This window comes from Cavia porcellus, unplaced genomic scaffold (assembly GCF_034190915.1).
Source record: "Cavia porcellus strain 051 isolate PalLab524CR breed Dunkin Hartley unplaced genomic scaffold, mCavPor4.1 scaffold_18, whole genome shotgun sequence".
Classification (NCBI taxonomy): Eukaryota; Metazoa; Chordata; class Mammalia; order Rodentia; family Caviidae; genus Cavia; species Cavia porcellus.
Window position 1 is genome coordinate 47,120,111 of NW_026947501.1, and position 24,674 is coordinate 47,144,784.

A 24,674-nucleotide genomic window follows, 5' to 3' on the forward strand; every position below is an offset into this window, starting at 1 on the left:
AAATGTAAGTATTTCATCAAAGTCTTGACCTCAGTGTTTGGAACTTTATCTTCTAAAATTATCTTTTATGCTATTTCACTTAATCTGTAAATCAGGGTTGGCAAAGTATGGTACAAAGGCCGAATTCAGCCCCCTTGTCTGTTATTTTTCTCAGTTAAGGTGAATTTCACATTCCATAATGTTAACCATTTTGCAGTGCACAATCCAATGACATTTATACTCAAAATGATGTGCAATTGTGATGGTTCTCTATTTTCAAAAATTCTTTTCATTATTCCAGAAATGCGCCTAGTGCCTATTAGATAATATTTCCCTTTCCCCTTCCCCCCTGGCCCTGGTTTTTCAGGAAGGTTTGCCTGGGCAAAGCCATCCCTGTTTCTTCACGTTCTGTCTGTGGCCGAGTTTAACTGCAGAGTTGCTGTGAGAAAGAACCTGGAACCTGGGAAACCCAACTCCTGGCAACTCAGCCCTGTACAGAGAAGTGCTGACCCTTGGTGTGAATAATGTTTAGAGGGAAATTTTGTTGTGATGCTGAGCTTGGAAATCTAACGTTTCAACGGAGCTTACTGTTTTTCTGTTGTGGTATAATTTTAAGGTTCAGCTGAACAAAGAAGGATAAAGAAATGCCGCACAAGTTTTGGAAAGGCAGAGTTGTCAGAGGTGCCTGTCCCTCAGGATTGGGGAATATGTCACCGACACTGCCAACGTGAGGAGGGGGGACTTATGTGGGAGTACACAGATCACAGACACGGGAGAGGGAGAAGGGACGTGGGACAGGTGGTGCTGTGGCCAGGCCGGGAGAAGTGGGTCTTTCAGCAGCACGCTGGACAGCTGGGAGTGGCACCAGCCACACAGAAGGTGGGTCACCTGTTCTGCCTCTACTCTGAAGTGAATTCCAGAGGAATAAAATACTTCAGTGTATAAAAAAGAAGCCACACGTACCAAGAGACAATACTGACAACCATCGTACTAACCTTGTAGGAGAAAAATTCTTTGAAGCTTGACAGAAAAAACCAAAGCAAAAAATTGATCAGTGTGACCAAAATTCAATGCAATGACCTAAAAAAGACAACTTAAAACTTGTCTATGGCAAAAGCACTCTGAGTAAAGCATATAGGGTGAAACCAGGTTAACCAGTAAAAAGTATTGTTTGGTGATAGATGAAGAGTTAATGTCCCCAACAGTAAAAGAATTCATTTGTGTTTTGCAAATGAACAAGAAACTGAGGACTGCATAGAAATAAGGGAGAGCTCAGCACACAACTGGGAAGGAGGCAAAGAGAGAAACTCACCAGCAAGTGCGAGACCGCCAGACCTCGGGTGTTTGTCCCTGTGCATAATCAGTGTAAATTTTATTGCTGTTAATGCAAAAGTGTTGTCTTTTCTCATTGTTTGTTTGAGTGACCAGGTGAACAAAGGGAGACCCCTCAGTGACTGTGAGGCTGTGGAGAGAGCAGCTTCCACAGCCTGGCTGTATTTGGTCTGTTCGGAGGAACTCTGATTTTGGGTTGCATTTTGAATAGTGTGGGCTTTTTGACCCTACATCTGTGAACCTTGAGCCTTCATGTTTAGAAACTAAAGTAAAGGTGTCTCTTGCAGCCGTGAAAAGCTTGAAACTATCTTGAAGTTCATCCACAGATCTGATTAAAGAAGGTGTTGTACACTCAGCCACCTGATCTTTGATAAATGGACCAAACATATTCACTGGAAGAAAGTCTCTTGAATAAATGGTGCTGGAAAAATTGGCTCTCCATATGCTGAAAACTAAAACTAGACCCATGCCTATCACCATGCACTGAACTAAAGTCTAAATGGATCAAAGATCTAAATATTAAAACAGAAACACTAAATCTGTTGGAAGACAAGTTAGGTAGAAATCTTGAAGACATAGAGGTAGTTAAAGAATTTATGAACAAAAATCAAACCACTTGGGAAATACTTTCCAGAATCAATAACTGGGATCACATCTTAAGAGAGTTTTTGCATGTTGAAAGAAATCTTCAGTTAGCTAAAAGAAAACCCACAAATTGGGAAAAAAATCTTAGTGAATTGTCCCTCAGACAAAGGACTTCTGTCTAGAACATATGAAGAATTAAAAAACATCATACCCTTGAAATTCAAACACCCAATTCTAAAATGGGCATCTGAGATGAATACACAGTTCTCAGATGAAGAAATACAAAAGGCAAATAAATACATGAAAAAATGTTCAGCATCACTGGTCATTAAAGAAATGCAAATTAAAGCCACACTGAGATTCCATCTCACTCCAGAAAGAATATCCAGGATAAAGAAAACTACCAACAACAAATGCTGGAGAGGCTGTGGGGAAATAGGGAATCTTCTGTACTGTTGGTAGGAATGTAGACTGGTGCAACACTATGGAGGTCAGTCTGGAGGTTCCTCAAAAAGCTGGGATTGGAATTCCCATTTGACCCAGCTATTCCACTCCTGGGCATATTCCCAGAAGAAGTGAAAACATCATACCACAGTTATATATGTGCATCCATGTTTATAGCAGCACAACTTGTAATAGCCAGATTTTGGAACAATCTAAATGTACATCAAATGAGGAATGGATAAAAGAGATGTGGTATTTTTATACAATGGAGTACTACTCAGCTATAAAGAATGATCACATTGAGATATGTATAAGTAAATGGATGCAACTTGGGACCGTACTCATAAGTGAAACAAATCAAATTCACATGTGTAAATACCATACAGTATCACTAATGTAAGAAATGGTAAGAGTACATAAGATACAAGATCCTCAATAGATACAGTAAAAGGGTAATAATGTGCCCAAAGGGGGAAAAATAACCTCTCAGGGAACAGGAAGAAAAAAGAAAAGGAAGGGAAAAGAAAAACATATATATATATATATATATATATATTTGTATAAACACTCTTAGGATAGCTAAGATGATTGTGCAACAAATTCTGTAAGTACTTGGAACAAAACAGCTAACATCCATAGGATTGAAACAATTTTGCATGTTAGTGTCTGGTGATCTGAGAAGCTCTTGAAGAACATTATGTAAAGTAACAACTCTAGTTATGCTCCTACCATCTTGCTTTGAAGGCCTATATAGTCATTGTTTTGGGTTCTTTGCTATTGTTATTTGTCTTTTTTGTTTTGTCTTTTGCTAGTAAATTGTTTTGTCTTGGTTTGTTTTCCCTCTAATACAGAAAGGTATACATGTAGAAGCTTATACATGCATAGAACTTCCCCTACACAGTTTATGAGAATCGATTATATTATGTATGATAAAATAAACAGCTACTTTGAAGAAAAAGAGACATGTTATCCATTGCTGATTCCATATCATCATGCTGTGAAATCCAGTAATGCTATTATTTCTTGTTCAGAGTGGTTTTAATCTGTTTTGTATTGTTTAATTTCAACACACTTGAAGGTATGGACAGCTAATTTGAACGAGAACAAGAGACATATGGCAGCCATTGTTGATTTTCCTACTGTCTGGTTTTGAAGGCCTGTAATGCCTTCATCACTCTGTTCTGATCAGTTTAATACTATTTTATTTTGTATGAATTCTTGTGTGAGAAGATATAGACAACTATGTGGAAGAAGACAAAAGACATTACAGGAGCCATGGTAGATCTATTATCTTGCTTTGAAATCTGTGTCACTTACATTGTTTTCTTTGATCTGCTTTGCTTTGTTTTGTTATGCTAAGTTTTACTCTTTTTAAAATAAAAAATAAAGAAGGTGTTGTACATCCCTATAATGGGTCCCTAGGAAGCCATTGCAAAGGAGGCAGAATTTCCGACATTCATCTCTACTGTAAATGTCCTCCTTGTTCTTTACCAACCTTGGGATTATGCTTGGCTTCCTGTTTGAGAAACGCTTTTCCCCGATCCATTAAGGTGCAACGCTAGTGAAAATGATGGCCGTTGGAGAGTTTCACTTATTTATTTTACTAGCTAATGATCTTACAGGTATTACACTTAACAGTACAGCACTAAAGACCTGATACAAACCCACATTTCAGAGCTGTGGACTCAGGCTCGTATGTGTGTGTGAGTGTGTGTGTGTGTGTGTGTGTGTGTGTGTAAAAGTGCACTGGCATGGTTGTGTGTGTACCTGCACACACATGTCTGTGTGAGTGCACATGCATGCCTACGTGTGTATGTACATGCATGCCTACGTGTGTATGTACATGCATGCCTATGTGTGTATGTGCCTGTGTGTGTGGTCTCGGAGTGCCGGCAGCCGGCTGAGTGTGTGGCCAGCTGGGACACTGGCTCTTGCTCTCTTTTAAGCTGACTCTGGGGACTAATAGAGCGAAGAAGGATGTAATCTGTCTCCCTGAGGATGAGGCCTTTTCTGCCCCCAGGATCCCCTGCTTTCTGAACGCAGCAGCATGGAAGGTGGATGCCAAAGGAAAACCTGCTGTTTGGCAACGAATCCCGCAGAGTGATCCAACCCTCTGAGAGCCCCTGCACTCCTTTCCCTCTGCTCCTGTGCCTCCTCCACTCTTCCACCTCTGGCTTTGGTTACAGCTGCTGACTCTGCCCCTGCCTGCCTGCCCCCACTCCACTTTATCTCCACTCCCCTTTATCCTGGGGCTCTGTCAAGAAGGCAGTGAGTGTCCATTGATCTCGTAGACACAAAAGCTATTAAAGCATAGGTTACTTAGAGTGATGGTTCCCCACCTTTTTCTGACCCCCCCATTACTAAAATATTTTGAACACGACATGAATGTCTCTATAGGTTGTACATACTTACTATTGTGTGAGTTGATTGGATACCTTGTACAATATACAAAAGGTGAAAACTAAAAAGGATGTGATTTTTTAAAGAAGATAAAAATTCTAATTTTTGCTTTGTGTATCTAGCAAAGATCTTTTGGTGGCTGGTAGACCAGAGATGGGAGGGGCTTTGTTTGGGTCAATTTAGGGGGCTCTGTGTCACTATAAACTCTGTCTTCCCCAAAGCTCAGGACTCCTTCCCTTCACTTGGTCCAGGACCTGTTGTCTACTGTGCACCATTGGTGCAGCTGTGAATGACCGGAAGGCTTTTCTGCTGTAGGTTCTCCCCTGGCCTCTGCTCACACACACTTCCTGCTGCTCTCTGAACTTCGTTTGGGTTCACTCTGTTTCCTGGTGAGAACCCACACCTGGCTCCCACACACAGGCTCAGCCCCTGCGTCGCCCCCATGGGCTGAGGAGTCTATAGCCTTCGCCATTTAGACTTGGGCTTCTTTTCAAACACTGGCTTCTCATCACCAAGCTCTGGTTGCCAACACTTGGTCTGAGGTCTCGAGGAGTCCACCAATTCTTTTTTTTTTTAAGGGAATAAAACAGAACAGTGAGAACAATATTGGATTTCAAATACAAGAGAAGGAAATCCCCACAGTTAGTATGTTGCATATCGATATCCTCTAAATAGATGCTCACACTACTGGCTTTAGACCTGCAAAGTCAATCAAACAATGTAAGCATTAAGTTATTGTTGTTGTTTTTTACTTCAGTTGCTATCATCTCAGCCTGTGTTCCTCTGAATCAGCCAGTTGCTTGGAAGAAGGGCTCTTCTTGTCTCTTGCATCTCTCCAGGTTGTACTTACTGTACAGACAACCACATGGCTGACCCACGTAGGAGGGCTCAGCTTGGCTTCTTGGTTCTCCTCCTGGCCCATGACTACCAGCTTTTAGAGGGCACAGAAATGCCAAAGATGCTCATACCAGAAGTGTGGGAGGGAACAGTTTGTCCCTGACACGTGACTTCAAGACGTCAGTTCTGTGGAGATGGAGACTTGGGCAACCAGCCCAAGTCCAGCAGCAAGAGCAATGGGCCAGCCTAAGGACAGTTTTGTTGGAACAGTGAATAGCTTAGATTAGTACCTTTCAGCATCTCTCCCATCTTTGCTTCAGCTGGAGTAGGAAGAAACACTGTAATGAATGCCTGGGTGATTTTTCCTCTAAACTGGAAGATGTGATGTAGGAACCTCTATTTCTAGGGCTCAACCTTTGAGTAAAACCTCATTGATTTAGGAACCACTGGGTGAGAAACATATTCATGTTATTTCCAGCAGCTCCTTCCTCCAGGGACCTGCAGGCTGGTGACTCCGAGGTGAGAAGACCTGTCCTCCCCTGACTTGATTGCCCTCACTGGGCACAAGGACTGATTGTACTTGCTGGACACACGTTTCCCTAACACTGTTCCCCATGGTCTCAATATCTCTTAGTTTCCTGGCTCTCTCACCCACCACAAATGACCTGTACTTGCTCTGGGGTTCTCCATCCCTTGTTAAAAAGAAAATTAAAGAGTTAGCTTTTTTCGTTGTGCTAAAACAAACACAGCATAAAATTTTAACCACCTTGACTGTTTTTAATGTGTAGCTCACTGGTGTTAATTATATCCACATTGGTGTGAAAGAGCTCTCTTGAACTTTTTTATCTTGAAAATCTGAAATTCTCTTCCCATTAAATAATACATCCCCTCTCTCCCTCCCTCTGCCCTATTAGCCACTCCTACCTTGTGGAAACCTCCAGTCAGAGGACCGCTTGTTCCACTTAGCTGGATGACTTCAAGGTTCATATGATCCGGCCCACAGATCAAGGCCGTGGTCCTCGCCTGGAGAGGGGACAGGGATGGGGGGCTGGGCAAGAGAAAAGAGAGATGGAGACAAGGCAGGATTCCATTCAAGGCTCCTTTATTCTTAAAATGGCTACAACTTATATGGGGTGGAAGTGGGCCAATGGGGCAGGAAGAGGGCACGGAGTGTTATCTGAAAGGTCATCGTCACATCGGGATATATGACATAAGCAGGAGAGGATTGTGGGTAATGTAGGCATACATGAGGATCATGGGAAATGTAGGCGGATGCGGCAGAGGCTCACAGGAGGGCGAGATAAGGGGCAGCAATGAGATATGCTGCTCCCTACATTCATATGTATAGAGCACAACAAGATGCCCTTCCCTTGGAAGGCTGGATAGCAGTTCACTGTGTGCATACACCACATATTCTGTGTGCACCCACCTTTTGTTGAATATTTGGGGTGTTTCCACTTTGTGGCTTTTATGAATAATGGTAGAATAGATGTGGAGATGGAAATCTCACTTTTGAATATTTTGAATATACCAAGAATTTGGATTGCTAGATCCTATGGGAACTCTCACATTTTTTGAGGCGCTTCTGTACTGTGGTTGCATTTGATCAGAATCTTTCCTAGAGTACACAAAGGTTCCTCACCAACACAAGTTATTTTTTGCTCTATTGTTATTATTAGTTTTGATAGTAGTCTTCTTAACAGGTGTGAAATGATATCTTGCTGTAGTTTTGACTTACGTTTTTCTGATTAGTAGTGACACTGAGCATATTTTCATATTAATCATCCATTTGTATGTCACCTTTAGAAAAATGTGTATCTGACTCAATCTTTAATGAAGCTATGTGATATTATTTGTTGAGTTGTAGAAGTTCTTTATGTATTTTGGATACTGACTTGTTAAATATATGATTTGCAAGTATTTTTCCCATCCTGTAGATTGCCTGTTTGCTTTGTTGATTATATGTTTGGATGAACAGAAATTTATTTAAGTTTGATTTTTTTCTAACTTTGCTTTTGTTGTCTATGCTTTTGGTGTAATATCCAAGAAATCCTCCTCAAGTCGAGTGTTGTGGAGCTTCCCATTATGTTCTTCTTCTTGGAGTTTTGTACTTGAAGAATTCATCTGGAATTAATTTTTGTACATGGTGGAAGGTAAGAGTCCATCTCCATCCTTTTGCCTGCAGATACCCAACTCCTGGCGCTGTCACCGATGGACCTTTTCTTTTCCCATCAAGTGGTCCTAGCATCCCTGTGACAGGTTGTTTAATGCGGAGTTGAGAGAGCACTTGTGGAGGATAATTGCATTCATCAGCTTATGTTTTCATGCCAGTGCTACCTTGTTTGATTTCTCTAGCATTGTAATTCATCCTGAAATTGGCACACATCAGTTCCCCAACTTCGTTCTTCCTTTTCAAAAGTGTTTCAGCTGTTAGGGGTTCCCTGAGATTCCATGAGTTTTAGGATATTTATTTTGTATTTCTGGGATTTAGGTAAGAATTGTGTTGAATGGAGGATTGTTTTGAGAAGCATTGCCATCTTAACCTGAAGCCTTCCAATCCGTGGACGTGGGATATTTATTTATTTATTAGCTATCTATCAATGCTTTGCAGTTTTCACTGTGCAAATAGTTTTGTTTAGGTTTATTCCCAAGTATTTTATTATGTTTGATGCTATCGTAAACAGCTTCTGAGCTTCCTGTCTGATGTGCTCATTATCAGTATGAAAATGCAGCTGACTGGTGGCCTCCAGCTTAGCTCTAAGTTTCTTTGTATTTTCTGTAATCCTAGGTTTCTCTACGTATATGATGACATCTTCTGCAAACAGATAATTTCAATTCCTCCTTTTCAGTTGAGATTATTTAAATCAATTTTTATTCTTTTCCTTCTTATTTTGCAAGGTTGGGAATTGAACCCAGGGCCCCCTGCGTGCTGGGAAAGCCCTCTGTGATGTAGCCACATTCCCGGCCAGGAACTAATTTTTCCTTCTTAATTGCTCTGCCTGTGTTGTCCAGACCTGGGCTCATAGGTGTGGCAAGAATGGTTGCCCTAGTTTTGTTTCTGGTAGTGGAGGAAAATGTTGTGGGTTTCTACTGCTGAGTATAAGATTAGCTGTGAGCTTTTCATAAACAGCCTTCATTATGTTGAGGTAGTTTTTTCCCCATTTTTAGCTGTACTGATTCCTTTATCACGAATGGTATTGAATTTTCTTAAATTCTCTCTTTATCAACTGAGAGAATCATAGTTTTTCTCCTTTCTTCTACTCATGTAGCGTATTTCTGCCATTTCTTGTTAGTTACCAGGTCACGCTGAATCTCTCCAATGTCTCCCAAACATCCCCAGCGTCATCCCCATGATGGTGCCTTCATTACCCAGTTATCTGGTGGGGAAGGACTTTGATCAATGTATTTTACGCTGTGCTATATTGTTATTTAGCGCATATTATTAGACTGTCAGCGTGCATTATTCCAAGTCTTGTTTAAGACAACACAAATCCATTTTTTTGCTGTCACTAAGTCCTTTTGAGTTCTCTTTTGTCTTTTCTACATTCTCTCAAATCCCTATGTAACCTCCTGCGTGTCTCCAGAAAATTCACGTAGAAACACCTTTCTCGTCTGTGGAATTGCTCAATAGGGTGACTCACAAAGAGAGAAAATTGAAACAGTGGTACCCGGATCTCAGCATTCCCAGAGGGCCAGTTCCAACTTTCCATTTGGGGGTTTTCTGGCTTTATGTAAGTTCAAATGCAGGCTATACGGTTATCTTTGGTTTCTGGTGCAAACCAAACCAAACCAAACCAAACCTAACACAGAATGGAACAAGATGACAAATGGAAATAGGAGACGTTTGGACAGGTAGAAGATTCATTTTTAAAGTCAAACCATGCTTCCAAACTTTAAGTTCTTTCTGCCAATGTTTTATTTATAGATGTAGTCAGTTGCATTAAGAAGAAATGCTCAGAGAATTAGATCCTACGTGGAAGGAAACCAGCACAGAACAAGTTTGGCAGAATGGAAAGTCTGAGGAATGTCTTGTCCTTGCCTGTGTTTGGGACTTGGTTTGCTGCGGGACAGGCACTGAGTGGTGCCTGTGGGGCTAGGGCAAGTGAGACCCCAGGGAGCTGCCCACCTCACCACAGCTGCTTTCCAGACCCCTCCTCGAAGGTTTAGGCCAAATCACAGTCAGGCGAGGGAAAGTGACTTGCTCAGAAGGGAAAATTTGTGAGTTTTCTGTGGAAGGGCCATGAAAGCTAGTTTAAAAAATTCAAAAACTTAAGTTTGGACATTTCCTGTCTAGGTAAATGAGTAACTGAATCTTTGTTTACCTTTTTCTTTTGAAGAGACTTTTTCTTAATCAAAAGTCTTTTTGCCTTCATTAATGCCAAAGTACATAAATAAGCATCTGTCTAACACTATTATTTTATGGGTAAAATAGTTCAGTCTTTATACCGGTACTATAAAATTCTGGTTTTAATAATTCAAAGTTAGGGAATCTAGGCAGAATGTACTTTATATTTTGTTCCTGTATGAATGCTATTTTTAGTAAAAATTGATCATCAGCAGACACAGAGGTGACCACTACATCTCGGTGGAAAGGCCCTGGACAGTATGCAATGAATGATTTGGCCTCACCTTCTTCTGGGTCAGGCAATGAAATGCATAGGTGACCCCACGGTTCCTGGCTTTTCTGAGATCGCCACAAAGAGTGGCCCTAACCCACGGAGGTCCTGTGCATGGCAGGACCTGTGCCGACCTTCCAGCCCAGCCAACTGCTCTGACCTTGGCAGGGCAGCTGTGATCACAGTGGCCTTCACCATGTGTCTCCATAGCTGGGAACCAGGTGCCCCTGCTGCCCTCCCACTTCTGGCTTTGTGTCCACCCTCCCTCTCCCCGCCGTGAGTGTTCTTGGGAAGTCTCTGTGGGCGTCTCGCTGGGCTGCTCAGACTCTTGGGCCTTTGGAGTGGGCCAAGCTCTGTTACCTGCGGTCTTGGGTCACAAGTGGCCCATAGTCCTTCATGACAGCAGGGGGTCCTGGGGCACAGTCGCCATGATCAGCAGGAGATGGAAGAGGGGGAAGGGGAGGCTGGCAGCATGGAAGCAAGCACGTGTGTGTGACCCGAAGGGGGAGCACAGGGGCCAAGCCAGAGCCTCCACCAGATCATACACACACACACACACACACACACACACACACACACACACACACATATGCAGGGGTCCCGTGCGGTTGTCCTCATCCTGGGATTCCCTGTCCCAGTCTCTACCCGCTACAGGCTGGCCTGGGATGGCTGCTTCTGCACTGCGCAGACCTCTGTTTTCCTGGTCTCAGCCCCTAAACAACGCCACGGTAATTTACTGCCCTGCTGGAAACCTAGGAAGGACTTCCGGAATGTGGGAGGATGTGCTGGGCTGAAGACGATGTCCACACGAGAAAGATCCACGGTCAGCTCAGAAGTGGCTCTCACCAACGAGGTCCCTCCACCTGGGCAGACACCAGCGGGGCAGCTCTGCCCCTGGGCTCCTGCTCCTATCAGGCAGCAGTACCAAGAGCTTTGTGATGGTCTCTTATTAGTTCTCAGTGAATGAATATTTTCTTACATGAGCAAAAAACAGAGGGAAATAATTTTGATGTAGTTTAAAAATAGACTTTTATAGGAAGAATGTTTAGTCTTCTTTTCGTTTTCACAGTGCCTTCTTAGTGCTAAGCATGTGCTCTGTTCACTGAGCTATGCCCCCGGCCCCTGGGTTTAAACATATTTTCTCTGTATCTTGAGTTTCTACTAAAAGCAAATGGAGAACTCCGTGGTTGTTCAAATAAATCAGACAAATGTTCATTATCCTCTTAACTGTTGAGATAATGGGACAGAAACATAGCCAACTTGTGTGGCAGGGGGACCAAGGAGAGTCACACAGTCACAGAAAGCACTGGTAAGAAGCCAGGAGTTTAGCTGTTTGACCAAAGAGGAAAAGTGTTCTTAGAAGCAGTCCTGGTCAGCGACCTGGCATTTGGCTTCACTCAGAGATCAGTGTGAGTCACAGATGAAGAGAAGGTCCTTGCCATGCTGTGATGGCATGGCACCTCTCCTGTGACCATCCTCCTCCTGGCACGTCCCTCCTAGAGATAGTGTCCCTCATCTGGGCTCCCACCACATCTCCAGTCTGTCTGTCCATCCTCCAGCGGCCCCAGATAACTCCCTAGCTCCTGCTGGTGCTGAGTCTCTCTCAGATGTCGAGGACTGAAACATGGTGCCCATGCTCTTGGGCTCACACCTGAGATGGGGTGTGGCACCTGTCACTCTTGTGTGTTGATAATAAGCAGCTCCAGGATGGAAGCAAGCGGACTTCGTGGACAGGGGTTGGTGACCGTGACACAAGCCGTCGGTCTACTGCAGGTGCCAGCAGTAGAGTGGGGAGTAGGGCAGCTAATGAGAGAGGTCTTCAAGGAACCCTGGCTCTGCTGTCCAGCCCTCCAGTCCAGAGGAAGCAAAAAAAAATAAAGCCAGCTCCCCTTGTCTGTGCAGCTGGAAAGTTCTGGGAAGTTTCCCCCTTTCACAGACCATCCATGGTATTTTCAGAGCATCAGTAGTCAACAGCGGGTCTGTAGACAGGACAGGGCTGCCAGCCACCTCTTCTGTCACCCAGCCATTACGTCAGATGCATCACACGCAAGACATATCAAAAGCCATGGTTTGCAATTACAGGTTTTTATTTCTATTAAACTCTGTGCCATGTGATCTTGAACAAACATTTGTAGTCAATATTTGATAAAAAGTCTGATTCAATCAAGTAAATAGGGCATTAGGAAAAATAATTTCAATCCGTGGCTCAAATAAATCCATTAAGACTCTCACACAAGTAGAATGGAGGGCGAAGGATATTTAAAAGAAAACAAAACCAAACAGGGAGACCCATCGCACATTTGGATTTTAAAATTAATTGCTGCCCTAATTATTTGTCAATAGAAGCACAGATTAAACAAATAGAACTTGTGAATGCTCTTAGATCCCTGCCGGAGTCGCCCCTTATGGGGTGCAGTATGGTGGTTTGTTCCCCACTTTTCCACCACGAGGAGGAGAGCCAGGAGATCTAAGCCAAGCGGGAATGAGCCAGGCACAGACTTGGAGGGGCAGGCGCAGTGGGTTGTGAGTTTCCACCTGCAAAGCCTGAGAAGGCAACAGTAGTGAAGAAGAGGGTGTCAGGCACTGCCTGGGGGCCTTCTGGAGTGGCACCTCCACTCCCTCTAAGTGCGACCCTGCAGCCCAGCATGGAGCCTCGAGTGGGGCCTGCATTTAGCCTGGTGCTGTCTGTCTGTAAACAGGATCCACCAGCTTGAGGTCTGCTCCCTCCATTCTCCCTCTTGGTTTGGGGTGCTGTTAAATAACGCCCTAGACTGGGCAGTGGCTTCCACAGTTTATGCCTCACAGTTCCCCAGGCTGGAAAGTATGAGACTCCACTGCAGCTGACTGAGGTTCCCGCTGAGGTCCCTTTCCTTGTCCAGGGTCCTCACATATTGATGACAGGGAGCCTGGGTTGCGGTTCTGAGTCTGTCAATTCCATCATCAGTGCAAAGTCTCTATAGCCTGATCCCACTCTGGTCACCCCTAGGGCCCTGCCTCCAGTCACCTTTGGACTGGGAACTGGGGTTTCATAGGTGAGGTCTGAGGGGACACAGCACCCCGTGAGCAGCACTTCCACCCCACAGGCACGGAGCCCTAGCAGGTGCAGCCAGCTGCGTGATTTCCTTGCACGTAGTGGGCCTGCATGACTGGACATTGAGCCCAGAGTGCTTCTGGGCCACCCCTGACTGTGTCCTGTCTCCACGACTTGGATGAGCTGTCCTTAGGGCTGTCGTCCAGGCTGCAGGAGCCAGGCTCAGTGGGGCAGGCAGCTCTCCTCTGTGTGGGCATCAGGGTGTGTGGCCGGGACACCTGGGCTCCAAGCTTCAGCCGCATGGGGTTGGGATCCTGTTGCCCGCCTCTCTCTCCAGCCAGTTCACCTGAGGGCAGAGAGCTCTGTGCAAGACCTTTCTGTGGAGGAGGCAGAGGAGGCAGAGCTCTGGAGAGCCAAGTCTGACTGACGTGCAATGCTGCGGTGCCAGCACTCCAGGTGGGCACATGGTCAAACCCGTGCACCTTTGGCACCTTTGGGCAGAGGAAACCCCGGTCAGGCTAGGCCATGGGGGTAAGAAAGCAAGCTCTTCCCATCAGGCTCCTGTGCACGTGCTGGGGAGCTCCTGTGTACTGTTTGCTGAACAGTGAATCAATCTAGCACGTCAATATTTAGAGAAAGTCCTTTATTTTCTGGTTTAGGCTTTTGCACACATGTTATTTAATGTTTCCATTTTACACTCTGGGGACTGAAGCAGAAGGGTTGCAAGTTTGAGTCCAGCTTGGGGACTTCAGCGATTCAGTGAGACTCTTCCAAAATTAAAGAATGCAAAGATGAAGAAGAGGAAGAGGAAGGAAGGAGACTGAAGGTATAGCTCAGTGCTAAGGCCCTGGCTTCCTCCCCCAGTTCTACAAAAATAAATGCAGGAGTGAATGAATGGAGAATCTGGTTTGCCTTTTTGTTTTCTCTCAAGTCTGCTAATTACTATGAGGACATCAGGTTGGGCAGGACAACTTTTCTCAGCAAGACAGATGTGTGACTTGAAGATAAACTTGACTTTGGCCCAGCCCCACGGAGTGGCCCAAGGTGGTCCAGCGGAGCCTCCTGCTGAGGGAGGAAAGGGCCCCGGGTGCAGCCTGCGGGTCTTATTTGGTTTCCGGGCTGCACTCCGAGCCACCTGGCGGAGACCAGCCGGGCGGGCACTCCGCCTCCGCAGATGTGCGCTCGCCTCTCCTGCTCGGATGACAGCACCACCTCTCCCGTCACCAACCGGCAACTCAAGCAAAGGATGTTTTTCTGATCATTTTGCACTCATTAAATGCAGCTGTCACAACAGTGGATGCTGGGATGCGTGCAAAACTTTTCTCCCACATCAAAATAAAGCTGAAACGCCTTAAAAAAGAAAGGAGCTGAAACCTTTGAAGCTGAGTCTCCAGGAGTACTGGAGCTAACGCCTTTCGTCATTGACAATGGAATGGGCTTCATGGCAACACAAATTAAATCTGGGTGCAGGAAAAGGAGGAGCATTAGTGAGGACTGAGGACCAGGATCGTGCAGAGCAAGGGCTGCCAGCCAGTGAGGGCCAACCACACTGGTGCCGGGTCCGAATGAGGCCCAGCTGCTGGGTGACCTGAGCCTGCTCCTGCTGCACGCAGAGGCAGGAACTCTGAGGCTCCCTGCAAATCCCTCGGAGAGCTGACATCAGCCAGTGGGTCCTGCGGCCCCACCCAGTGCACTAGAGGGGGTTCTCTGGAGGGAGAAGGGTCCTCCTGGGATCCCGATGTCATCGGTGTCCACTCCTCCAACCCCGGGTCCTGAGTGGGGACCCAGGGGGGACTGTGTGTCTTCACATGCCTGCAGAGGGCACCCAGCTGTGCTGTAACTACCCCATGTCCGCCTCCTCCCTGGGCCAGCTCTGAGGTCGCCCTGCTCTGCCTGTTCCTGGGTCAGGTGGCAATGTCTGCTGTACACCCTGCATTCCCTCTGACTACCTTGATGCAGGGGTTACAGCCTCACCCCAGCCTGCCCGGAACCTTCTGCTCATGCCTCCTGCTACCAACACCTTCCGTGTGGCCTCAGAGTGCTGCTGGGGCCTTGCCCAAGAGGGAGGACAGAAGGGTTCACCAAGACCAAAGAAGGGAGGGAGACAGTGACAACAGTACCCAGTGACCTCCAGCGTGGGAGGGGACACTCATCCTCATGCTGCCTGCACACACAAGGTGACATGGACACGAGATTCCAGGCTCCTCCCACCTTCCCTCTCCCTCCATGGGGCCCTGGACAGTTCCCTGGTGCACCTGGGATGATGGACCTTTCAGTAGGGAGAGTTCCGTTTCCTGATCACCGGCTCCTCCAGGAAGAGTCACGGACAGCTGGCTAGGCGTTTCCACCAGCTGTGGACACTGGACACTGCCCGCCTTGCAGGACTTGGATGGAGGGCTGCAGGGAACTGGGGAGATACGGCTGGGACCTGGAGAAGGCAGGCTGGCACCAGATTGGGCCCCTGGCAGTGAGCCTGGAGCTGCTCCTCTTTCTACCACGAGGGGAGACACCATTTCCCATGACCCAAGAAATCACCACAACTCAAGAACCACCCAGGCAAGCAATGGGGCTGAAGCTCAGGTCTCCCAGTCCTACATTTCTGGAGCCTGGAAGGAATGGAGAGGCTGCATCTTTGAGAATCACAAGACAGAATGGTGACTGTAAAGGCCTTAGGGACGAAAGCCTGCATCCCCTGGTGTCCAGTTAGTGTGCAAATCCATGGGGGCTGACAGAGCCCTGAGGCCAGAGGGGCCAGAAAAGCCAGTAGTGGACAGCAGGATGCTGAGCTCCCAGTGGATCAGGGATTTCATGAACACACGGAACTGGGTGCCTGGCCATGACAGCCTGGGCCCTCTCCAGGCCAGGAATTCGCCCCTGGTTACTTGGTCTACAAAGGATGCCTGGGCTACACATGTGCTATGGGCTGGGAAACTCTCATCCAAAGTTCTTGGGGACAGAACTGTTTGGGTTTCAGACTTTTTGGATTCTGGGGTGTCTTCAGATGCACAGTGAGATATCTGGGTAGTGCGAGCCACACTAAACAATTTGTGTGTATTTCACACACCCCTTGTGCACATGGCTTCAGAAGGGAGTTCCATGCAGTATTTTTGGTGCACTTTTGTGTGACCAGGATCCATCAGGTGTTGGGTTTCCCTGTATGGCATTGTTTTGGTGCTCAAAACCTTTGGATTCCTGAGGCAGGAGGATCACAAGTTCTAGACCACCTGGTCAATTTAGTGGATTCATTTGGACCTTGCCTCAAAATATAAACAAGATTTTTAAAAAAACTTTGGGAATGTAGCTCAGTGCAAAGCCCCTGGGACCAATGCCCAGTACCATAAACCAACCAACCAACCAACCAACCGACAAACTAACAAGCAACACCACCACCAAAAACCAAAAAATCATTTTTGACTCTGTAGCATTTTTGATTTGATACTTGTAGATTAAGGATTCTCAATCTATAATTTGGGTTTGTCAGACTGACTGCTCATTGATTGCAGGCCAGCTACCTGCAAACTCCCTCGACCTATGCATGCCCTCTAACCTCCAACCCACCTGTGGTTAATGACTCCCTTTTACTCTCCTTCTGTGTGACCAACTCCTTAGCTTCCCCCAGTGAACAAGGCCATGCAGTATTTGTCTTTCTTGGGTCTGGCTTATTCCACTTGTGTCATGCTCCACAGGTTGATCCACACTGTCACAAGTGATAGGATGTAATCTTTTTAAATGGCCAAATAATATTCTACCACATATTAGACTGCATTTTCTTCATCCATTCATCCACTGATGGCCAACTTGGTGGAAGCCTCATCTGAGTCTTTGTGAGTGTGAAGAGTGTGCAGGCCCTCTGGATGGATGATTTCAGTTCTTTCCTTCGTATTTCTAGTGGTGGTGGAGCTGAGTGTTGGCGCTTGTGTTTGCTGTCTTGTAAGGACTTGCCACACTGTCTCCATTATGATTGACCTGATTTACTTTTGCACCAGCAGTGTCCAAGAGTTCCCTTGCTCCGTCTTCACCAACCTTTGTTATTTCTTTGCATCACGAATCCTGGCCCTGTGGCTCCCTAACAATAATTGCAATTTATCATTCATCGTTATGGGTTTGCTCCTTTTGGAAGGCAGGGCAATGTCTAGGTCCTTGCTAGGAATAAAATACAGTCCACAGTGACACCCAGCAGACATACACGAGGCACAAACCAGACTGAGGGAAAGCCCTCTTCTTTTTCTCAGAACTTGACACCAGTTGGAAAAGCCAGAGATGAGAGAGCAAGTTTGGAGCTGGATCAGCTGTGATTCACAGCCAGGGCTTGGTGGCCTGGGTGCAGTGTAGGCTGCTTCCCTGCCTCCAAGGAGCGGGACCAGCTCAGGACAGAGCGCTGCTGGTGGCAGAGACGGCCGCATCTGCACCCTGGGCAGGTGGCATGCCTGTGACTGGCAGCTGTGTTGCTGGGGTGCAGCTTGGTGCAGGCTGCCTGCCTGCTGTGTCCCCTGGGGACTGAGACCAAGGCTCCTTCATCTCAATAATTCTCCAACGCCTGTGACTGTGGGTCCTCCCTAAGTGGCAGCCCACAGGTGTCTGTCCACCAAGCAACCAATAGCCAGGATAGGCAGCCACCTTGAGGGGCAAAGGTCACCCTCAGCTCAGGAGGCTTCCGAATTTATCTTTTCATTACTGAGCGCTTTGGGAAATGCACCACCCCTAATTCCTGCCTTGGCTGCTGGAAACTTTAATTAAATGTTGTGTTGATTCACCATCCCTGTGCCTGCCCAGGCCTCTGGAGGTGGACTTAGGGTTAGAAACCAAACAGTGGAGGCTGCCTGGCCCCCATCTGACTGTGGGCACGTGGCTCCGTGTGCTGTGGGCCCTGGGCCGGGATCCACAGCTGTTTGCGGTGGGATGGTGGCTCCGGTCCCCACGTTCGGCTCTGCTCCCTCTCTGCCTCTGCCTGGCTGTCTGCAGCTTTCGTCTTCATTTCACAGCAAGCTAAACCCTGGCAGTGACGCTGGCTGCAGTCACAAACCTGAAGGTGTGGGTTGGGCCGGCCAGGGATGGGGCAGCTAGGCTGCAGGAGTGTACTGGAAGCCCAGGCAGGAAGACCCAGGCTTGTCTTCCCTTCGTCCAGTTTTTCCCAAGAAAATGTGTCCATTGCTAGACAGGCATTGTGCACACATACAGAGGGCAGTGGGGTGGCTGGGTGCACACTTCACGCCCAGGTCGTGGTGACTGGCAGTTGTCACCTTCTGTGTTGTCCTTCTCAGAGCCAGAGCCCCTCACCTGCTTCTTTAGAAGACTCACAGTGCACATCTGTGCTGTGGACTGGGAACTCCTCCTTCCAGACCTGCAGCCCATGGAGAGCAGGAACGAGGGCTGTCTGTGCTCACGAGGAGATGCATGGTGACGCAAGCTTCATCCATTTGAGCCTGACCGGAAGTGGCAGTGGCAGCTGTGGGGTGGCTGCCACCAGGTTCCCAGCTCCAACTGGGCGTAACCAGGCTCACACCCAAGCAGAGATAACTGTGGTCCTTTGGTGCTGAGTCCCTTCCTGGTGCCACTGCTGTGTTCATCATGGTGGCCATGTCCAGGAAGCTGGCAGGGTGGGCCCAATGCTCTGCAGCACTGTTGACTTCTGAAAACCGGTAAAAATTTAAACCTAGGCTGCTAAACATATTTTTCACACTGAATTTCTTCAGGAATACATTAACATTTTCTTAAAGGTAAAGGCAGGAGAAAGGAAAGAATTGAGAAAGGAGTATCAGAATGGATTTGGCCCTTAGGGTCGTCTCTGTCACTCCTGATTCCAAGCCAGGGCATCGGCCCATGAAGCAGGGTTGGGGGAGCACCTGATGCGTGTGTCCCAGAGGCTGAGGAAGGAGGTCGCTGGAGACCCCACAGCGTGCGCTGTGAAGCTCCCCGGAGGACCCAGGTGCAGTGGGCTTTGTGATGTGGGTCTCGATCACCTGTGGTGGAAGCAGTAGCTGTCCAGGCTGACACATGGCTGAGTTGCTGCCCAGCCCAGGAACCTCCATGTCCCCTGCAAGTGTGGCCCTGGCTCCCATTCCTCCATTCTCCATGCCTCGAGAGCAGAGTGTGCCCGCCTGTGTCAAGGCTGTGGGCCTGTGGCAGTCGCTAGGTTCCTTCTGTGACAGTGACTTTTCCTAAGTCAGAGAAACTGGTTGGAGCCGACCTATCTGCTTATTTGTCAGGCATGGTGACATCTCCGTGGGGGTGTCGACCACCAAGGATGAGACTTCAGCATCTCCAGCGATGTCACTGCAAAGAAGATGTCACTGCAAAGAAGCTGAGCTGTGCAGGAGGACAGAGGACGTCCATCATCCCCTCCCTCCTCGGTGGGCCCCTTTTGGATGTGGTAAGCCTCCCTGGGGACCCGCTCCATGCTCAGCATTGGGGACAGGCACCCGTCCCTACCTTCAAGACTGGATGAGAGCACAGGTGACCCTGAGCTGCAGAGGGGTGCACGAACTATGACGGGGATACTGGGCACCTCTGCCTGGAGACCTGGTGATGGTGCCTCCCAGCCTCAGCCTTCTCAGCAGCACAGAGGTGTTGAGTGGTCCCCAGGCCGTGCCATGAGATCTCCTGGGTCTTGAGTGGCGTTGCTTGGCCTTGGAGGGTGGCATTGCTGGGTCAGGCAGGCTGAAGGTGACAATGGGGGGACACATGAGGTACTCCTTGATGAAGACCATGGTCCTCAGTGGCTAACAGACTGGCAGACAGCGCAGTAGAGGGTAGAGGGGGTGGGGATAGGTCAGATGACCTGGGCATCCTTCACAGTGGGGTGAGGGGACAGGGTGGGGGTCTGGCAGGGGTGTGGGGCGGGGGAGGAGGAGGGGCTGCAGGCGTGTTTGGAGGGTAGAGAAGGCAGGGCGAGAAGAAGAGGAGAGACAGAGAGAGACAGAGACAGAGAGACAGCTAGATGGTAGGTAAGAGACAGAGAGCCGGAGGTGGGTGGAGAAAGAGGAGATGGGCGATGAGAAGAGGTGGGTGCTGGATGGCTACGCTGGGTGTGGGATTTCCGAAGAAGGGCAGAAGAGAGGAGGAGACTGGGATAACGCAGGTGTGGGAGCCACGCACCAGTCCCCGGGAGGAACCTGATCTTTGGGTACTGCGAATGTGTACATAAAAGTAAAAATGAAAAAAATTAAAAAGAAAACAAAAAGCGAAGCTTGGCTTGGCGTGGATCTGTCAGGAAACTTCGCTTCCTCCCCTCCGATGGCGCCCAGACTGACAAAGGTGGCGGCCACCACGGAGGAGGCAGCACTGGGTCAGGCTGGGATCGGTGGGCCAAGAACCTGCTGGGCACTGGCACCCGGGGTTTTTGTTTCCCAGCTGCGGGAAGCCTGTTCACCGCGGGGATTAAATGAGCAGGCTCACCCACTCCTCTCCCTAAGTTCTTGCTGACAACTGCCTTACCAAGGAAATGTGCCCAAATGGAAATAGAAAGAGAGAGAGAGAGAGAGGAGGGGGCGGGGAAACCACCTAAGAGCAGCAAACACTGTGCCCGCCCTCCCGGGGCCTGTGGTCGCTGCCACCCAGCCTTGCTGTCTCGCACCCATGCGGTGACTGGTCCCCCTGCCATGTCCCTGCTCAGAGCAAGGCCTGACCAGGAAACACCGATGCCATGCTGGGTCATCTGTGAAGGACGGCGGCGTCCCGAGGGCCCGCTCCTACGCACTGCAGCCGAGGGCCACAGCGACAGGTGCCACTGCTGGGCTGGGCAGAGGAGTTGCTGCGAGTCTGGGAGCACTGGAGGCCACCGTGCATGTGGCTCGTGTTCCCATCCGGCCCGGAGGGAGGAGGCACTGCACCTGCTGACATACGCGTGTCCTCGGGGCTGAGCGGGGCGAGGCCTTCCTGCCCTGTGTGTGGAGGAAGATGCCATACCTTCTTGGCCTGACCCAGCCCTGGAAATACTCTGCAGGTTCTATTCACAGCTCACAAAAGTATACAGACTGTAAGCATGTTATGTTTCCTGTTTGATTTTTGAGTAATGTATGTTCATTATACACATGAATAGGGTTTGGCATGCTATTTCAACATGGAAACATTTTAATTTTCTTTGAGTTGGAATTGTATTTTACAAAAAAAATGATATTGGACTTTGACTTCTTAGTGACAAGAGAGAGAGAGAAAGGTCACTTCAGAGGCCACAGCTCTGCGGTCCCCTGCATCAGGGAGGCAGCAGGTGGTGGCTCAGACACCTTGCGTGCATGGGTCCTTCCTAGAAGCAGAGTCTGGGTGTCATCTGTGCACGTCCTCTGTGACCCATGTCATTGCTGGATGATGTGAGACTCCTGGGAGGGGAGGAGAGGGTGGACTAACAGGCCATGGCCATCAGCAGTTTCCATCGGTGCTGGGTTCTCCCCTCACCTTCCAGGAATCTCTCCTCCAGCTTGTGGGTTTGGGCACTGTGACCAATACAGTGAGAAAATCAGCAGAGCTATGGAGAGGCTGGAGATGGGGTGTGGCCTTCCAGAGGGAGGGAATCACTGATGGTTTTATTCCAGGGCAGAAGGAGCGGGAAGCTGAAGAGGCCAGAGATGGAAAGGAGGGGAGGCAGGGAGGTAGAGGAGAGTCAAGGGGAGAGGGCAGCGGAGCGCCGGAGGGGGCAGAGTAAGAGAGGACAAGCTGGGACCTTGGTGGCTGAGCCCGGTGCTGTGGCACTTGGCAGCTTGGCCTAGGCACCAGGGCAGCCCAGGGAGCAAAACGAGGACACCCGACAGGCCCCTCCAGCCACCCCCACCAGATGGACCACTGGTGTCCTTTTCCGTCTCTACCTGTGCCTGGATCGCCTGGCGCTGCCCCTCTGACCACCCACCCTGGCACTGTGGGCTTCTGCCCTGGGAACATGGCTGCCTCTGTGCCCAGCCTCCTGCCTCGCAGCCTGCACAGGCATGCTGCTCCTGAGCTGGGGACAGCAGAGGCCACTGTGACTGTCCTATGCATGTGGGAGCTGGGCAGGTGTGACTCAGCCCTCAGCATGCACAGAGCGGTGGAAGCATATGCTGAGTGCTAAAATTCAGAATATTGCAGTAAGACACGGTGCCATGAAGCCCCTTCAGAACACCTGTGTACCGACGGCCGAGTGCTGTCCAGCGGAAAGCAGCTGTGTCCTCGCCCGCCTTGCTCACTGGGCTGGCATCCGACTCTTCCCCAAAGTCAAAGGGACTACGATGGGTCAGTGTTTTGAATCCATTCAGGTCACCCAGGCAGCCAAGAGTGCAGCTGATGACTCTCACAAAACAAGACCCCAGAGCTGCTGCAGGAAGTGGCGGGAAAGGTGGGCTGAGTGTGAAGCAAGGGGCGGTTTTGAGGAAGATTAGTAACAATGTATCTTTAACAAACTTTTAAAAATTAAGCACTCCCTATGTTCGCTGATCACAGTGCTGAACACAGCTCAGGGTGGCCTTTGGGAGTGTGCCCAGGTGGTGAGCCAGCTTGCTCCCAGTCAGGCAGGGGAGGCTGGTAGGTAAGGAGAGAGGAGCCAGCACCCATTTAGCACCTGTCCTCTGCCGGGCTGCCCTGGGCCACAGTGCCCTCCACCCAGACCCTGTGCCTGCACTGCCAAGCTGGCATGCTTTTTCTAGAACAGGGGATTTTGATCAATGTTTAGTCAAGAGAGGAGGTGCTGTATCTTCCGCAGATTTTATTTACTTGGGTTTGAAACCCCAGCGTTTGCTGGCTTGATAAGGTAAAGAAATCTCTGGCCTGCCCCTTCCCACCGTCAGTCTCCTTTTTTGTTCCTGGCTTGCAGCTGTTCTCTGCCTTTGAGTAGCTGGCAGGAAGGCGCTCTGGAGACTTTGGGAAGAAAGGGGAGGAGGAGAGACAAAAGGTGCCCTTTTTATCCAAGGAGCAGGGGAGCACAGGGAGAGAGAGAGAGCTGTTCTCCGTGTCGCCCACAGCCTGTCTGTCAGGTACCAGGGCTTCAGAGGGCTCTGCGCCCCTCCCCCACAGCCAGCCCGCACTTCATCATCTCTTCTGCATCTCTTTGGGGACGGGGACATGAAAGTGAACCACAGGTCAAAGTCAGGAATGAGAGGTGCGGTCCTTTGTTGGAAGCTTCACCTGCCCGGTGCAGGCAGGGACGTGGGCGCTCGCCATTGCCGGCACATCTTCCTCCAGGGTGACACCAGACACCAGCATTTACATTTCAAACTGCCATCGCCTGCTCTTGATTAATTATTTAGTGGCCTGGCCACTCAGGAACGTTTGGGAGCTCCTGTTTCATGGAAAAGGTCCGATCCTTTCTTATTCAGACCTCCCTTCCCGGAAGGCAAAGGGAGGTTTTCTGAAGGAGTCACCAAGCTGCTCCCCCAGCAGCCCTGGCACCCGGATGGACGTCCTGCTCCTCCCGCAGGCAGCAGAGCCATGGACCAGATGCCCCTGGCTGGCGCCTCTCCTGCCTGGCTCCGACCTCAGCCAACTCCAGGTTTTAAATAAGTAAGTAAAAGCATTTCAAAGCACAGCTTCAAAGTTGCTTGTCTCTCAGTTACTGATGGGAGCTAGGTGAGGAGTGGAGGAGGAGGGGTGATCCCACCAGGGCTCTGCCTGCTGTGGGAGGTGTTGGGTGGGTGGCACCATCCTCTTCATAATGGTGTGGAGACATTGGGCCTGGTGCTTCGCGGCACAGCTGCCATGGGAACAGGTATCCTATGACTGGGTCCAGACCGTGGTGCCCTGAGGGTTTCATGGCTTCTCTCAAACAGTGCACAGCAAGCAGCGTCTCAGGTGGGTGCTCAGGAAGTCGGGAGCTTGTCCCACGCGCGCACTTTGCCCTGTGTCAGATTCCCACGGCTCTGACCCATGGAGGTGGGAAATTCCACCCCGTGTGGGAGCTTTGGGCTTAGATCCTTGCAACCTCTGTCATTCTATTCTACTCTGCTGCTTCCTGGTGGTATAATCATGGAAGAGAGCTCTTTTCCTGGCCCCCTATAAAAATGGCATCAATATGTCTTACCCTGGGGAGACACCGTGAACCAAACCTAGAGGGTGAGCGCAGGGCAGGGCAGTATCTGGCTGTGGTCCGCAAGCAATTCTGCTTTTTAACATCAGGTAGGTAGGTAGTGTCTGAGCAAAAATAAATTCTGGTCAGTTCTCAAAAAAAAAAAAAAAAAATAGAAGGAAAGTTCTGATTTTTCTGTTTTGTAAGCAAAGTAGAGGAGGGAGGGAGGGAAGGGGCCAGCACAAGCGACACCCATCCTGGTGTGACTTGTAACTCATCTCTGTTTTGCGGCCCTTGGAAGCCAAGGGTCCATCTGTCCCCAGGCTGGATCTAGGCCCTGAGAAGCAGATGCTGCTGGGTTTTCTGACACGGCTGGTTCTGCCAATGTCAGGCCGCTTTGTGAGATCTTCTGTGATCGATGTGTGCAGCCAGGATCGACCTGCCGCGGTCACTGTGGCGCTGGTAGCATCTAACCTTCCTGGGTGGT